The sequence below is a fragment of the Rattus rattus genome, chromosome X, assembly GCF_011064425.1.
Source record: "Rattus rattus isolate New Zealand chromosome X, Rrattus_CSIRO_v1, whole genome shotgun sequence".
Lineage (NCBI taxonomy): Eukaryota > Metazoa > Chordata > Mammalia > Rodentia > Muridae > Rattus > Rattus rattus.
This window is the reverse complement of record NC_046172.1, coordinates 45,779,997-45,785,865: the sequence shown is the minus strand read 5'-3', so window position 1 is coordinate 45,785,865 and position 5,869 is coordinate 45,779,997. Positions and strand designations below refer to the sequence as shown.

Below are 5,869 nucleotides of genomic sequence, written 5' to 3'. Positions count from 1 at the left end.
GTGGAGGTGAACATCCAGGGTGGGAACATCCTGGAAGTTCCGACCCGGGGACTTCGTCGTCCCCTCTGTATATTTTCGGAGAGGGCAAAGTCACCCATGGGCCACCCGTTGGAGCCTGCCACTAATCTGCACCATTCTGGGTAAAGTGGGGGCTACCAGGTCCAAAGGGGGTGTTTACCAGTGACATACTATACCAGATCTCCGGTGGGGCAGAAGACCTGTCAAGTCAGTTGTTGAGAGGAGTGTGGATCGTTATTCGATATCCTCACCCGGGATGAGGCGGCGGCGGAGGCGAAGCTTAAGAGGGTGAGGAGTCTTTTCCACAGTCCATTCATCTTCAGGGGTCTTGGGAGCCTTCTTGGCGTGTGATGCGTGGATCCAGGAGGCTATTCCGTCGACCTTTATAGCGGTCGGGGTGGTGAGTAGGATCGAATAAGGTCCTTTCCAGCGGGGTTCAAGATTACCGGCTCGGTGTCATCTGACCAGAACCAGATCTCCGACCTGGAATCAGTGTGGGATTCCCGGGCTTTCTGTCTGGTAGGTCTCCTTCAGCAAGTTCCACACCTGGTGTCTGACAGTCTCAAGAGCCCTGAGGCGGGTGAGGAGGGGTTGAGAAAGAGGGGGGTCAGGATCATGTATTCCCCCTGCTTCACCCACAGGGGGCGGGCTGCCCCATAGGATCTCATACAGTGTCAGCTTAAACCTTCTGGGTGTGTTCCAAGCTCGGAACAGGGCGAAGGGAAGGAGAGCTGTCCAATCTTTCCCTCCGGTCTCTAAGGCTAATTTAGTCAAGGTCTCTTTTAAGGTTCTATTCATTTTTTCTACCTGTCCTGAGCTCTGGGGCCTATAAGCAAATTGTAATTTCCAATTAATTCCCAGCTGACTGGCCAGCCCCTGACTTACCTGGGCAACAAAAGCAGGTCCGTTGTCAGACCTGATTACCTTGGGGAGTCCGAACCGCGGAAAGATCTCTTCCAGTATCTTCTTGGCCACCACTTGAGCTGTTTCCGAGCCGGTAGGGAATGCTTCTACCCAACCTGAGAAGGTGTCTATGAACACTAGTAGATATTTATTACCATACCTGGCTGGAGTTATTTCTGTAAAGTCAACTTCCCAATGAGCCCCCGGTCTATCCCCCCTAAGTCTCTTGCCATGGAGGGCCGGGGGTCTATTGGAGTGGACGAGATCACAGGCTTGGCAGCTCTGCACAACCTCTTGGGCTAAGTCTGGTAATCTCTGAACATAGTATTTAGAGGAGTTCACAAGCTCTATCAACTTCCTTGTACCTAGGTGGGTCAGACGATGGAGGTTGGTAATGAATTCGCGTCCCTCCTTGTTTGGGAGGACTTGTTTGCCATCTGCTGTCTCTGCCACACCGTAGGGAGAAAATCCTTGTACCCAATCAGACCGATGAAATTCCTCTAGCTCTTCTTGGGTGTATTGGAAGCTAGAGTCTCTTAGGTTTGGGGGAAGCTCTTCATTTACCACTGTCAGAATCACGGCCCCGAGCGCGGCCTGTTTGGCGGTGGCGTCTGCCATACGGTTACCTCTGGCCACAGCATCCTGTCCCCCCCCCGATGTCCGGGACAGTGGATGATGGCTACCTTTTTTGGGAGGTGTACTGCCTCTAGGAGGCTGAGGATCTCATCTTTATTTTTAATCTCTTTTCCCGCGGACGTTAAGAGACCTCTCTGCCAGTAGATGGCCCCATGGACATGTGCAGTGGTGAAGGCGTAGCGGCTGTCAGTGTAGATGTTAATGTTTTTTTCCTTCAGCCAGTCTCAATGCCTGAGTATGGGCTATTAATTCAGCCTTCTGGGCTGAGGTGCCCTCAGGCAGTCCACTGGACCAAATGGTCCTTTTCCCATCCACCACTGCCGCTCCCGCCTTTCTCTTTCCTTCTACCAGGAAACTGCTGCCGTCTGTGAACCAGGAGGGGCAGCCCGGTAGGGGGACATCCGTCAGATCCTCTCTGGTACTAGAGGCCTCAGCCAAGATGTCGGCGCACACATGTATTGGGTTCTGACCTGTTGTCTCCTGGAGCAGCGTGGCTGGATTTAGGATGACAGGAGCGCCAAAAGAAACTCTATCATTTAGCAGCAGACTCTGGTAGTGAGTCAGGCGGGCATTAGTTATCCACCTGTCCGGGGGCTGCCGGATGACACTTTCTAGAGCGTGTGGGGCTATAATCGTTACTGGCTGACCTAGGGTTAGTTTATCAGAGTCTTTTACCAGAATGGCTACTGCTGCGATGATTTTGAGGTAGGACGGCCAGCCGCTAGCCACAGGGTCTAGCTTCTTGGAAAGGTACGCCACGGGCCGTTTCCAGGGACCCAGGGTCTGGGTCAGCACTCCCTTTGTCGCCCCTGCTCTCTCATCTACAAACAGCATAAAAGGCTTGTTTAGATCAGGCAGGACTAGAGCGGGTGCAGTCAATAAGGCCTGTTTGATGGCACAAAGGCTGCTTGATGTTCGGGCTTCCACTAGAACTCAGTCTCTGACCTGGTCAAGGTGTGGAGGGGGGCAGCCAGCGCGGCGAACCCAGGAATCCACAGCCAGCAGAACCCGGCGGTGCCTAGGAATTTCCCTCACCTGTCGGGTGTCTGAGGTACAGGTATCTGGGCACAGTCTTTTTTCCGGGCTTCAGTGAGCCATCGCTTACCATCTCTGAGGATGTAGCCCAGGTAGGTCACCTTGGTGCGGCACAACTGCGCTTTCTTCGCCGACGCCCGGTATCCTAGATGGCCTAATTCAGATAGTAATTGTTCAGTCCCTTTTTGGCACTCACCCTGGGTTTCAGCCCCTAGAAGAAGGTCATCAACGTATTGAAGTAGAGTCAGCTGTGGGTTATTGGTTCTGAAAATCGTCAGGTCTCGATGTAGGGCCTCATCAAAGAGGGTGGGTGAATTCTTGAATCCCTGTGGTAGTCTGGTCCAGGTTAGTTGTCCAGAATGTCCTTTCTCCGGGTCCTTCCACTCAAAGGCAAACAGATGCTGGCTGGTGGGATGTAGTCTCAGGCTAAAGAAAGCATCCTTGAGATCTAAGACAGTATACCATATCCTCTCTGGTGGCAGAGTGCTGAGGAGGGTGTAGGGATTAGGCACTATGGGATGTACATCTTCTACCCTTTTGTTGACCTCTCTCAGGTCCTGGACAGGTCGAAAGTCTCATGTCCCAGGCTTCTTTACTGGTATTAGTGGGGTATTCCAGGGAGACCGGCATGGGGTTAGGATGCCCAGTTGTAAAAACTTGTTTATATGGGGCCGAATACCTTCCTTTGCTTCCTTGCTCATAGGGTACTGGCGCACACTGATGGGGGTAGCGCCCGACTTGACTGCAATCACTATGGGGGGAACTTGGGAAGCCATCCCAACTCCCCCGGTCTCCGCCCAGGCCTCGGGGAATTTGGAAAGCCACCACTGTGGGTTATCCATCTTCTTACCTTTCTCATGTATGCGGTATTCGTCAGCCAAATTGAAAGTCAAAGTCCATACTGGCCTGGGGGAATGCCACTTCACTCAGGGTCCCTCCAATGAAAACTGTATTTCGGCATTCTTAAAAGTCAATAAGTCTCTACCGAGCAAGGGTGTGGGACACTCAGGAACTACTAGGAAGGAATGCGATACCCGGCCAGCCCCTAAATTGACGCGGCGAGCCGTTGTCCATTTGTGTACCTTCATGCCGTTTGCCCCCACCACCATACTGGTCTTTTCAGCAAGCTTCCCCAGGGGTGTTGTAAACTGAAAACTCTGCCCCATATCTACTAGGAAATCCACAGGGGTTCCTCCACATCTAAGGTTACCCTGGGCTCGGGGAGGGGAACACGAGCCCTGACTGTCCTAATCATTTTCGTTTCTCAGGGCAAGCGGCTTGGGACCCCACATTTTTTCCTTTTTGTTCGGACAGTCCTGGGCGCAGTGTCCCCTATTCTTGCAGTAGCGGCACTGGTCTCTATCTAGTCTTTTCCAATCTAGTGAAGTCCAGTCGTTCCGACGGCGTGGGTTGCCCAGGTTCCCTTTCTTTCTCCCTACATTCCTGTTTCCTTCAGGTACTACTGCGGCCAGTATTCGAGTTAAATTCTGGTCCCTACGTCTATCTCTCTCATCCTCTCTCTCTTCTCTTTCCTCTCTCTCTCTCTCTCTCTCTCTCTCTCTCTCTCTCTCTCTCTCTCTCTCTCTCTCTCTTCTCTTCATCTGTCTCTCTCTTATGGTACATTTTCTCTACTGCCTTAACTAAGTCTCTTACAGTAAGATCTTGTAGGCCTTCTAGTCTTTGTAACTTGTGCTTGATGTCTGGGTAGGACTGGCCTATAAAGGACATGGCTACTGCTACCTGCTGTCCCTCAGACGTAGGGTCAAAGGAGTATACCTTTGATACGCCTCCAAGAGCCTCTCTAGGAACACAGAGGGGGCCTCTGTGGGCCCTTGAAGTACTTCTCTTATCTTGGCCAAATTAGTGGGGCGTCGAGCTGCCCCTTTGAGACCTGCCACAAGAGCCCGGCGGTAAGTGGTCAGCCTCTCCCTACCTTCAGCCGTGTTATAGTCCCAAGGGGGGCGGTCAAGGGGGAAGGCAGCGTCAATGAGGTTGGGCATCTGGGTCGGGGTTCCATCTGGTCCTGGGATGTGCTTTTCTTCGAGCTTCTAGGAAGATTCGTTCCTTCTCTTCAGTGGTGAAAAGAACCTGTAAAAGTTGCGTACAATCTTCCCATGTGGGCTGATGAGAGAACATCAGAGACTCTATGAGATTAGTTAAGCTGGAGGGATTTTCAGAGAAGAATCATGGTTAGTTTTCCAATTAACCATGCGGCCGAGGAGAAAGGCCAATACTGTAAAGGCTGGAGGTCGGGGGGTCCATGGGGGGGCCGTAAGCCCTGAGTGGGAAGGTGGGGGCTGAGGAAGGACCCTCTGGACTGGTTCCACGCTGGCTTCTGGTACCGGCCGCAGGGCCCTTAGATTTGTCACGTTGATAAGGGGGTGGAGGAGGAGGACTGGGCACCAACGGGTGGGTTCTTCTTCTCCGTCTTATTCTGCGACTCCTGTGCTACCAATATACTCGAGGACTGGGATGGGGATGCCTGGGACCAGGGCTTCAGCCACGGGGGAGGGTCAGAGGCGAGGTCCTCCCATACCACGATGTAAGGGACCTGATCCGGATGAGATCCAGGTCCAGGCTGAAAAACAATCTTTTTAATTGACAAAATAACAGCTTTGTCTAGGGTGCCCTCTGGTGGCCAACCTACTCCAAACGTCGGCCACTCAGACGCACAGTAAGTCGGCCAGCGTCCCTTTCTCACTTCCACAGACAAATTTCGGGCTCTAACTTTAACCTCTGACCAATGATTCAAAGTTTGGCTCAACGGAGTGGACATGGACTGTCCCATTGTGAAGAAGAAAAGAACTAAGCACAAAAATGAAATTCCAAAAAGAAACAACAGTGCGTCTATGCACGCTCGTCCGCGCCTGGATTGATATATCCAGCCGAATGCAGCCTCGGACGGGGCTGGGTCTCGAATCCACCACCCTGGTAGGAGAAGTTCTCCGTCTCCCTGATTCCGGAAAGTTAAAGTCAGATCTCTTTGACTGTCTTTCCGACTATATTCGGCTCTTGGAACGTCTTCCAGAGCCTGAGGTGCCGGGGCGTCACCCTTGCCGCTGCCAAAAAAATTTAAAAAGGGCGGCTGCTCGGAGCAGGAATCCTGCATCTACTCCCAGAGTAGGAATCCTGCCTCTACTCTCTCTCTCTTTGTTCGGAGTAGGAATCCTGCGTCTACTCCCAGGCGCCTAAACGGGGTGGGAGTCCTTCATTCACCCCCGAGTGAACTCAAATCTGTACGGGGTGGGAATTCACCCCTGAGTGCAAACCTGTACGG

At 52.5% G+C, this 5,869-nt stretch overlaps 1 pseudogene; it reads right to left on the bottom strand.

Annotated features, from left to right (window-relative positions):
* Window positions 1-252: 252 nt before the first annotated feature.
* Window positions 253-5,380, bottom strand: LOC116887866 (annotated as a pseudogene).
* Window positions 5,381-5,869: the final 489 nt, after the last annotated feature.